This window comes from Asterias rubens, chromosome 7, assembly GCF_902459465.1.
Source record: "Asterias rubens chromosome 7, eAstRub1.3, whole genome shotgun sequence".
In the NCBI taxonomy this organism is placed as follows: Eukaryota; Metazoa; Echinodermata; class Asteroidea; order Forcipulatida; family Asteriidae; genus Asterias; species Asterias rubens.
In genome coordinates, this window is record NC_047068.1 from 16,224,232 (window position 1) to 16,236,764 (window position 12,533).

Here is a 12,533-nt window from a genome sequence, read left to right on the forward strand (position 1 = left end):
TACCAGTTTTTGCCTATATTTTATTTCCATTAAAAACAGTTTTTTGTGTTTGTGTATAGATTTTGCCTGTTAATTGTTCATTCCACTCTTCTTAACTCTGTAAAACTCTGTAAATTTTGAATTATTTGATACCACATTAATTTTCCCTGAATGAAGCAAAACACCTTTACTTTTATCGTGGGGGTCAAAGGGCTAGGAATGGCCAGGAATGTGTGAAGTATTGAGCCACTTCTCACACATGAAATATTCCTTATGGCCAGCGTCTCAAATAGCCTCTCCTAGTCAAACTCCTACTGCCCGGCTTCCCGTGCCGATCCCTGTTTAGAACAGTGGGCAGAGGTGTGTAGGCGGAATTCTGGCGCCTTAAAACCAGATTGCTCTATGGGCAGGTGGGCTCATCAGTTATGTGAGGTAGCCCACCTAGAAGAAGTTGAACTCTTTTTTTAAACCAGGGCAGATGGGGCTCGTAAGCCATGGAAGGAAAAGCACAGGAAAGTATTGCTTAACAGAAATAGGTAACCAGCTTAAATTATCTTAAGTTCACCTTGCTTTGACTGGTGCCGCACTTCGATGTGTATTTTCTGCTTAACAGCTTTGCCCATGTCCTCATCTGTAAGGCCAACTATATAAATGTGTCCTGGATTCTCGCAGTTTACACTGTGTGGGCCAAGTTTCGTAAAGCTGCTTAAGCACAAAAACTAGCTCAGCACAACAAAATTATGCTACCAGAAAAAGGGTACCAGCCTAAATACCATGTTAAAAGTTCAATTTGTACAAAGTACAAAGGCTTCAGAGGCATGAAGCCCTTTTCAGTCATCTGAAAGCACACAATTCTGTGCAATAATAATAATAATAACTTTCGATTTATATAGCGCCTAATAACTAACACTTAATTCTCTAAGCGCTTTACATTAGTGCCCTGGTCATAAGGCCAATGACATCCCTTTTTAATGTTTCTCAGCTCCCTTGGGAGTATCCAACCTGGGCAACAGTTTATATCGCTCCAAAGGCTTTTTCATTCACAATATCAACCTCTACCCTCGCAGGTACCCATTTATTCCCCTGGGTGAAGAGAAGCAATTATAGTAAAGTATCTTGCTCAAGGACACAAGTGTCACGACCGTGATTCGAACCCACACTCCGATGAAAACGCACCAGAACTTGAATTCGATGCTCTTAACCACTCGGCCATGACACTCTACAACAAGGGTATTTTTTCTTGAAGTATACTATGACCACAAATATTTTTACAGTAAAAGGCATGCTCCAAAACAGCAAATTGAAATTTGAACTTCACACACAATTTATAGAAAACACAGCTTTGGCTATGGTGGATAATACTTTATTTTGTGGCATGAGCGATATGTTTTATGTTTAAAGTTTTAAAGCAAATGACGGTACTTGTAAATCAACAGTTTGTCACTAACGAGAGGGTTCTTAATGAGTAGTATTGTTTTTTTGTTAATTCAAGGTCACTCTTCAAGGTTCATCATCACCGAGTTACTCTAGGTAGGAAGAACACAACTGGAAAAGGATTCTTTTGTGACTATGTTTTTATATTCCTGCTGTTTATCTGCTCATAGGGAGAATAGAGGTGAGACAGTATTATAATTTAACTTCAAAATATTACTGATCTTATGAAAAGTGCTTGTAACCGTTTATGACAAGCATATGGTTAGAAAGATGTTTGAAAGAAGAATATAACAATGCACATTAATGTGCTCCGCGTTTGCACAGTTTTTCTTATGTCGTCGACTAACACGACACGCGAACTTGTGGAGTCAAATTACTCCACAAAATTGTTGAACATGTTAGTTCGCAAAGTAGAGGAAAACCACGCCATTTGGAGGCATATTCGTGTGGCTCATTATATACTACTTTTAAAACATTTTATAAATTAAAAAAGGAGCTTTTTATACAACAACTTGTCTGTTCCCAGACTACATGTCCCTTTAAAGTAAACTTTGAATACTTTATTCTGATGGTAAATTTATAGCAACAGTTTAGTGTGATATTAACCTATATTTGTTTGCCTTGATTAACTGTAATGCCCGGCATCATAATTGTAATATAAAACGATGCTACAGGCAAGGATACATGCTTATGTGGCTGTGATTGGTCAACGAAATAATCTTATTAGAAGAATCTTATTAAAATCTTATAATAACCTGTATTGAGCAGTCTTATAAGATTCTTAAAAGTATTTTATATGTAAATTAGTAAGATCTTACAGGAATTACACCATCTTATAAGAAACTTTAAATAATCTTATAAGAACTTCAGAATGTCTTATAAAAAGACACTGGACACTATTGGTAACTGTCAAAGACCAGTCTTCTCTCTTGGTGCATCTCAACATTTTTTATGCATATAATAAACCTGTGAAAATTTCAATTGGTTGTTGAAATTGCGAGATAATAATGAAAGAAAAAACGCCCTTGCCATACTAAGTTGTGTACTTTCAGATGGTTGATTTTGAGACATCAAATTCTAAATCTGAGGTCTCAAAATCAAATCGTGGAAAATTACTTCTTGCTCAAAAACTACGTCCATTCAGAGGGAGCCGTTTCTCACATGTTTTATACTTTAAACTTCCACCCATTACGTGTTACCAAGTGAGGTTTTATGCTAATAAATATTTTGAGTAATTACCAATAGTGTCCACTGTCCACTGCCTTATAAGAATCTTATAAAAATTGTATAAGAATCTTAATTAAGTGTATAGGATATCTTTAAGAAGTATATATTTCATTTGGGGTAATACCATGTTACACAATGCTGAACTAGGACTGAAGCATCAATTACATTTTTTCATACATTTAGGTGGTTTGCTTACTGTAACCAACTGACTTGGAATACCCAGTAAGTTCAACTTATAAAGAATACTTCCAGTTCGCTGAGGCGTTAAAGGTGTGGCGCGGAGCTATACTGCATTGGCAGGGCTGGACTAATCTAACCTGCACAAGAAGTGACAGCTGCAAGAGGTGTTTTATATGTCTTCGTTCTTTCCATTATTTTTGGTTCACAACTTTATTAAGTTTTATAAACTCTTCAAGCAATTAATGTCATAGCTCCATGCCACATTCCAACGAAACCCGCTAGCACCATTCCACAGAAGTTTCTGACTGGTAGAAATCCCTTTTGATGTCTCTCACTGAGTCTAATCCTCTGGCTAGTTAAACCCGTCCTTACAACTTGTTGAGTGCGAATGGAACAACATCATTCCCCATTTATTTTGCGGTAGCCTTTCTTTTATGGCTTATAGACTTAATTCTTTTGGCTCTTATGCCCCATAGCCTTCACGATCTAAAACCTTACTAATTTGTTGTATTATAGTTTTGCTTTGTTTCATCTAAAATAAACCACCGTTTCAGTTACACCTGGAGTTTTCCTGTTCTTTATTATTGTGTTCCTTGCCTCTTGATTACATTACAACAAATAAAAATAGTTTAGTTTAAATGGACCAGCTACAAGACACTCAAATAAATTGAAGAGTGTCATGGCCGAGTGGTTAAGAGCATCGAATTCAAGTTCTGGTGCGAATTCACCAGAGTGTGGGTTCGAATCCCGGTCGTGACACTTGTGTCCTTGAGCAAGATACTTTACTATAATTGCTTCTCCTCACCCAGGGGAATAAATGGGTACCTGCGAGGGTAGAGGTTGATATTGTGACTGAAAAAGCCTTTGAAGCGATATAAACTGTTGCCCAGGTTGTTTACTCCCAAGGGAGCTGAGAAACATTAAAAAGGGATGTTATTGGCCCTATGACCAGGGCACTAATGTAAAGCGCATTGATACGGTTGTTGTGAAATGCGCTATATAAGAATTCGTTTAAGCGCTTAGAGAATTAAGTGTTGTTTTTTTTCTTTCGATTGGAGTTATTCTACTCCGTTTATTCTACAAACGACAACATACATCACTTAATCCACATTAATAAAGGAGCATACTAAATACTGCTATTAAATAGCAAAAACGAACATTAAATAAATTAAGTGTTAGTTATTAGGCGCTATATAAATCGAAAGTTATTATTATTATTATTATTGTTAGAGAAAAGAAATTGTGACCAAAACATGTGTCTTAACCTAAGATAATTGTTTTGATTTTTTTTAATGGATGTTCAGCAATAATTACACTCTGTTAAGGAGTGCTTGTGAACTGTTGCATACTCGAGGAATCTGGTTCTGTGCTTGTCCATTTAAATTTTTCCTTAAGATGCATTAAACATTGATTATACTCAAACACATTACAGATTAAACATAACAAAAGTAGCTTGATTTATGCCACAGCTTAAAGGCAGTGGACACTATTGGTAATTACTCAAAATAATTATTAGCATAAAACCTTTCTTGGTGATGAGTAATGGGGAGAGTTTGATGGTATGAAACATTGTGAGAAACGGCTCCCTCTGAAGTGCCATAGTTTTCGAGAAAGAAGTAATTTTCCACAAATTTGATTTTGAGACCTCAGATTTAGAACTTGAGGTCTCGAAATCAACCATCTAAATGCACACAACTTCGTGTGACACAGGTATTTTCTCTTTCATTAATATCTCGCAACTTTGTCCCCCGATTGAGCTCAAATTTTCACAGGTTTGGTATTGTATGCATATGTTGATATTTACCAATTGTGAAGGCTAGTCTTTGACAATTACCAATAGTGTCCACTGCTTTTAAAAAATCTAAATAGTTACTTCAAAATTAAGCTGTGACAAAGTGACAATAATTATGCTCCCGCCACAACTTTCAGCCACTTAATTGCAAGACCAATCCTAATTGGTCATCCGTGTAAACCAAACCAACACAAACTTATGTAAACAACGCTCCCATTGGTTGCTGAATACCCAACACGCATGCGCAAAACTATTTGGCACTCCATGTAGAGCTCTGAACAGCGGTTACTACCACCCATCCCCAGGAATTAGAGCCTCCCCTATACCTACAGTGCAGCTCAGCCATACCACCCATCCCCAGGAGTAAGAGCCTCCCCTATACCCACAGTGCAGCTCAGCCATACCACACATCCCCAGGAATTAGAGCCTCCTCTATAACCACAGAGCAGCTCAGCCCTACCACCCATCCCCAGGAATTAGAGCCTCCCCTATACCCACAGTGCAGCTCAGCCTAACCACCCATCCCCAGGAATTAGAGCCTCCCCTATACCCACAGTGCAGCTCAGCCTAACCACCCATCCCCAGGAATAAGAGCCTCGATATACCCACAGTGCAGCTCAGCCTAACCACCCATCCCCAGGAATTAGAGCCTCCCCTATACCCACAGTGCAGCTCAGCCATACCATCCATCCCCAGGAATTAGAGCCTCCCCTATACCCACAGATCAGCTCAGCCACCACCCATCCCCAGGAATTAGAGCCTCCCCTATACCAACCGAGCAGCTCAGCAATACCACCCATCCCCGGGAATTAGAGCCTCCCCTATACCCACAGTGCAGCTCAGCCATACCACCCATCCCCAGGAATAAGAGCCTCCCCTATACCCACAGAGCAGCTCAGCCATACCACCCATCCCCAGGAATTAGAGCCTCCCCTATACCTACAGTGCAGCTCAGCCTAACCACCCATCCCCAGGAATTAGAGCCTCCCATATACCTACATTGCAGCTCAGCCATACCACCCATCCCCAGGAATTAGAGCCTCCCCTATACCCACAGTGCAGCTCAGCCTAACCACCCATCCCCAGGAATAAGAGCCTCCCCTATACCCACAGTGCAGCTCAGCCATACCACCCATCCCCAGGAATTAGAGCCTCCCCTATACCCACAGAGCAGCTCAGCAACCACACATCCCCAGGAATTAGAGCCTCCCCTATACCCACAGAGCAGCTCAGCCATACCACCCATCCCCAGGAATTAGAGCCTCCCCTATACCCACAGTGCAGCTCAGCCATACCACCCATCCCCAGGAATTAGAGCCTCCCCTATACCCACAGAGCAGCTCAGCCACCACCCATCACCAGGAATTAGAGCCTCCCCTATACCCACAGTGCAGCTCAGCCATACCACCAATCCTCAGGAATTAGAGCCTCCCCTATACCCACAGTGCAGCTCAGCCTAACCACTCATCCCCAGGAATAACAGCCTCCCCTATACCCACAGTGCAGCTCAGCCATACCACCCATCCCCAGGAATTAGAGCCTCCCCTATACCCACAGAGCAGCTCAGCCACCACCCATCCCCAGGAATTAGAGCCTCCCCTACACACAGAGCAGCTCAGCCATTGCACCCGTCCCCAGGAATTAGAGCCTACCCTATACCCACAGTGCAGCTCAGCCATACCACCCATCCCCAGGATTTAGAGCCTCCCTATACCCACCGTGCAGCTCAGCCATACCACCCATCCCCAGAAATTAGAGCCTCCCCTATACCCACAGTGCAGCTCAGCCTAACCACCCATCCCCAGGAATTAGAGCCTCCTCTATACCCACAGTGCAGCTCAGCCCTACCACCCATCCCAAGGATTTAGAGCCTCCCCTATACCCACAGTGCAGCTCAGCCCTACCACCCGTCCCCAGGAATTAGAGCCTCCTCTATACCCACAGTGCAGCTCAGCCATACCACCCATCCCCAGGAATAAGAGCCTCCCCTATACCCACAGTGCAGCTCAGCCATACCACCCATCCCCAGGATTTAGAGCCTCCCTATACCCACCGTGCAGCTCAGCCATACCACCCATCCCCAGGAATAAGAGCCTCCCCTATACCCACAGTGCAGCTCAGCCCTACCACCCATCCCCAGGAATTAGAGCCTCCTCTATACCCACAGTACAGCTCAGCCCTACCACCCATCCCCAGGAATTAGAGCCTCCCCTATACCCACAGTGCAGCTCAGCCCTACCACCCGTCCCCAGGAATTAGAGCCTCCTCTATACCCACAATGCAGCTCAGCCCTACCACCCATCCCAAGGATTTAGAGCCTCCCCTATACCCACAGTGCAGCTCAGCCCTACCACCCGTCCCCAGGAATTAGAGCCTCCTCTATACCCACAGTGCAGCTCAGCCATACCACCCATCCCCAGGAATAAGAGCCTCCCCTATACCCACAGTGCAGCTCAGCCATACCACCCATCCCCAGGATTTAGAGCCTCCCTATACCCACCGTGCAGCTCAGCCATACCACCCATCCCCAGGAATTAGAGCCTCCCCTATACCCACAGTGCAGCTCAGCCCTACCACCCGTCCCCAGGAATTAGAGCCTCCTCTATACCCACAGTGCAGCTCAGCCCTACCACCCATCCCCAGGAATTAGAGCCTCCCATATACCCACATTGCAGCTCAACCATACCACCCATCCCCAGGAATTAGAGCCTCCCCTATACCCACAGTGCAGCTCAGCCTAACCACCCATCCCCAGGAATTAGAGCCTCCCCTATACCCACAGTGCAGCTCAGCCTAACCACCCATCCCAAGGAATAAGAGCCTCCCCTATACCCACAGTGCAGCTCAGCCATACCACCCATCCCCAGGAATTAGAGCCTCCCCTATACCCACAGAGCAGCTCAGCCACCACCCATCCCCAGGAATTAGAGCCTCCCCTATACCCACAGAGCAGCTCAGCAATACCACCCATCCCCAGGAATTAGAGCCTCCCCTATACCCACAGTGCAGCTCAGCCATACCACCCATCCCCAGGAATAAGAGCCTCCCCTATACCCACAGAGCAGCTCAGCCACCACCCATCACCAGGAATAAGAGCCTCCCCTATACCCACAGTGCAGCTCAGCCTAACCACCCATCCCCAGGAATTAGAGCCTCCCCTATACCCACAGTGCAGCTCAGCCATACCACCCATCCCCAGGAATTAGAGCCTCCCCTATACCCACAGTGCAGCTCAGCACTACCACCCATCTCCAGGAATTATAGCCTCCCCTATACCCACAGAGCAGCTCAGCCATACCACCCATCCCCAGGAGTTAGAGCCTCCCCTATACCCACAGAGCAGCTCAGCCATACCACCCATCCCCAGGAATTAGAGCCTCCCCTATACCCACAGAGCAGCTCAGCCATACCACCCATCACCAGGAATTAGAGCCTCCCATATACCCACACTGCAGCTCAGCCATACCACCCATCCCCAGGAATTAGAGCCTCCCCTATACGCACAGTGCAGCTCAGCCTAACCACCCATCCCCAGGAGTTAGAGCCTCCCCTATACCCACAGAGCAGCTCTGCCATACCACCCATCCCCAAGAATAAGAGCCTCCCCTATACCCACAGAGCAGCTCAGCCATACCACCCATCCCCATGAATTAGAGCCTCCCCTATACCTACAGTGCAGCTCAGCCTAACCACCCATCCCCAGGAATTAGAGCCTCCCATATACCCACATTGCAGCTCAGCCATACCACCCATCCCCAGGAATTAGAGCCTCCCCTATACCCACAGTGCAGCTCAGCACTACCACCTATCCACAGGAATTCGAGCCTCCCTATACCCACCGTGCAGCTCAGCCATACCACCCATCCCCAGGAATTAGAGCCTCCCCTATACCCACAGTGCAGCTCAGCCCTACCACCCGTCCCCAGGAATTAGAGCCTCCTCTATACCCACAGTGCAGCTCAGCCCTACCACCCATCCCCAGGAATTAGAGCCTCCCCTATACCCACAGTGCAGCTCAGCCCTACCACCCGTCCCCAGGAATTAGAGCCTCCTCTATACCCACAGTGCAGCTCAGCCCTACCACCCATCCCAAGGATTTAGAGCCTCCCCTATACCCACAGTGCAGCTCAGCCCTACCACCCGTCCCAAGGAATTAGAGCCTCCTCTATACCCACAGTGCAGCTCAGCCATACCACCCATCCCCAGGAATAAGAGCCTCCCCTATACCCACAGTGCAGCTCAGCCATACCACCCATCCCCAGGATTTAGAGCCTCCCTATACCCGTCGTGCAGCTCAGCCATACCACCCATCCCCAGGAATTAGAGCCTCCCCTATACCCACAGAGCAGCTCAGCCATACCACCCATCCCCAGGAATTAGAGCCTCCCATATACCCACATTGCAGCTCAGCCATACCACCCATCCCCAGGAATTAGAGCCTCCCCTATACCCACAGAGCAGCTCAGCCATACCACTCATCCCCAGGAATAAGAGCCTCCCCTATACCCACAGTGCAGCTCAGCCATACCACCCATCCCCAGGAATTAGAGCCTCCCCTATACCCACAGAGCAGCTCAGCCACCACCCATCCCCAGGAATTAGAGCCTCCCCTACACACAAAAGCAGCTCAGCCATACCACCCGTCCCCAGGAATTAGAGCCTACCCTATACCCACAGTGCGGCTCAGCCATACCACCCATCCCCAGGATTTAGAGCCTCCCTATACCCACCGTGCAGCTCAGCCATACCACCCATCCCCAGGATTAGAGCCTCCCCTATACCCACAGTGCAGCTCAGCCCTACCACCCGTCCCCAGGAATTAGAGCCTCCTCTATACCCACAGTGCAGCTCAGCCCTACCACCCATCCCAAGGATTTAGAGCCTCCCCTATACCCACAGTGCAGCTCAGCCCTACCACCCGTCCCCAGGAATTAGAGCCTCCTCTATACCCACAGTGCAGCTCAGCCATACCACCCATCCCCAGGAATAAGAGCCTCCCCTATTACCACAGTGCAGCTCAGCCATACCACCCATCCCCAGGATTTAGAGCCTCCCTATACCCACCGTGCAGCTCAGCCATACCACCCATCCCAGGAATTAGAGCCTCCCCTATACCCACAGTGCAGCTCAGCCCTACCACCCGTCCCCAGGAATTAGAGCCTTTCTCTATACCCACAGTGCAGCTCAGCCCTACCACCCATCCCCAGGAATTAGAGCCTCCCCTATACCCACAGTGCAGCTCAGCCCTACCACACGTCCCCAGGAATTAGAGCCTCCTCTATACCCACAGTGCAGCTCAGCCCTACCACCCATCCCAAGGATATAGAGCCTCCCCTATACCCACAGTGCAGCTCAGCCCTACCACCCGTCCCCAGGAATTAGAGCCTCCTCTATACCCACAGTGCAGCTCAGCCATACCACCCATCCCCAGGAATAAGAGCCTCCCCTATACCCACAGTGCAGCTCAGCCATACCACCCATCCCCAGGATTTAGAGCCTCCCTATACCCACCGTGCAGCTCAGCCATACCACCCATCCCCAGGAATTAGAGCCTCCCCTATATCCACAGTGCAGCTCAGCCCTACCACCCGTCCCCAGGAATTAGAGCCTCCTCTATACCCACAGTGCAGCTCAGCCCTACCACCCATCCCCAGGAATTAGAGCCTCCCCTATACCCACAGTGCAGCTCAGCCCTCCCATATCCCCAGGAATTAGAACCTCCCCTGTGAGGTCAGGGGTCAATGATTGTTTACTCCTAAATAAAACATTGACCATCAAATGAATGGTGATTAGACTTAAGTATTTGACTGCGTGTCATAGTTGGACTACTCCTCAAAAGGCTGTTACTTACAGTAAAAGCGCCTGTGCACCATAGGGCCGTTAGGGTATAACCCCCCCCCCCCCCCCCCCAAAAAAAAAAAAGTCTTTCTAAAAGAATTATTGTAAAGAAATTGTTATGAATGTTGGATTTTGCATCCTTTGTCCACTTAAATCATGACAATTATACAATATTATAAATAAACATGACATTGATGACTTGAAGTATATCAACCTCGACAGAAATTTCCAGTAAGACTAGTCTCTCCTAAATTCTAAGGCATCATTGGATTCGACCAATATGCAACAGTTGCAGTTACTCCAGAAATGCCAAGAAACTCTGAAGTCACCTTGAAAGCTGCACAAGCAAGGACAACATCAACAAGATCGCATAATTTGGGAGCGGAGGGGCGTTTACAAAAGGGGTGGGACTCTGCAAGAGAACGGGTTAGATCTTCTCTTACACTTCGATGTCTTCGCCTTGTCTTGATCTTGAAAGGACAACTTGCATTTTCCGACCTCCACTATTGCATTCCAATAGCTTTTTAAAAGTAATATTATATACTTTTTGTTTGGAAAAGTCAAGTTTTAATATTTATGTGATTTTTTAAAATTATTTTGTGTGTGAAAGTCAACTTTCGAATGTTTTATTATTTTTATTGCAAGTTGCTCAAGTGATTAATAAAAGGACGGCGGGGGGGGGGGGGTAATAAAGGCATGAAACTGGAAATAAAAACTACTCGTTACTCTTATAAGTCTGTTCTTTCCTTGTTTTTTTTTAGTTTAAGTTTTTTTATGGGGATGGGGGCTGGGGATGTACTATATTAGGCTACTTTAGTGTTACAGGAGTGTTTTGTCTGTTTCAGACTTTTTGAAACTTTTCTTTGAACTTTTCTCTTCTTTTGTTCCAATATGTCTTTGTATCAATAAAGTGGGAATTGTACTTGAGCAAACTGAAAAGTGGAGGTCGGATTTTGCCAAGTTTTCCTTACCTGACTCCGGCGATGACTCCGGCGATTACTCCACTGTACGTCCACAAACCACAAAACCACTGACATGCAGTTCTCATGGTCTCACACTACGGAGCACCTATAAATGGGACAGGTAAAACAAATCACGATAGGCCAAACAAATTTCTCCTCTAAATATGATCCCTCAGTTATCGGGAATGGTTTCCCTAAAAATAAATTACTTATTTCCCTCGACAAAATAATATTTTGACAGAACAAACTAAGCATTTCGAGGGAATACCATTTTCAAGAAATAATATTTCGGGGGACTTAAATGGTTTTTCCCATGGAACAAAATGAAAAGTAATTCCCAAGTAATAAAATTAATTTGTGAGGAAACAAAAGATGTCCCTCTTCCTGCAACCCACCACCGAAACAGTCCCCTCAATGCCGCCTGAAGCCTGGCTGGACTAGACCGGGAGCTCTCCGCTCCGGCTGGGTGGGTCTTCGCCTCGTTGTTCCCGTCTTGGTCCACTGCGCGCACCGCTGTTTTCCGGTCATTTTCCCCGAAGCTGTTGAGAAAAGCAAAACCCGGTGGAACGGTGTTTGGTTTTGGTCACGAATGAAGTTTTCTCTTCGGTGGCTTACAAAACCTCGACACAGAATTAATTTATTTGCTTTAAACAGTCTATGTAAGCCCATTATAATGGACTTTAGGGTTGAACTGTGAAAGTGCTTCAAATAATGTGCTGCAGTTTTTACCGAGTTTGTCTCTGTGCATCACAGGCGTGGCTTGCTTGACAAAACGCACATGGTTCACGTGGCTTGCCTGACAAAATACACAAGGTTCTTCTTTTTTGACTAAGTTTTACTAAGAATATCATACTACAGTGATTCTTAAAAGTGCAACAGCATGAGCTAAAACAATTACTGAATGCACATGACAGGTTTGGGCAAGAAATGTGAGGGTTTTTTTGCAAGTAAAGTTCATCAGAAAAGGGCGAAGTCCAAGTCCCACGTCGAGTTGAGAAGAAATCCGGCTGCCATGCTGCTCTCCAGTCCAGTACGCGATAGGCTAAATGATGTGACTCAGTCTTCGAAGAGCGAGCGCAAAACTAGCTCATTTGCATAGCGGTCCAATGGTGATCTTCAAT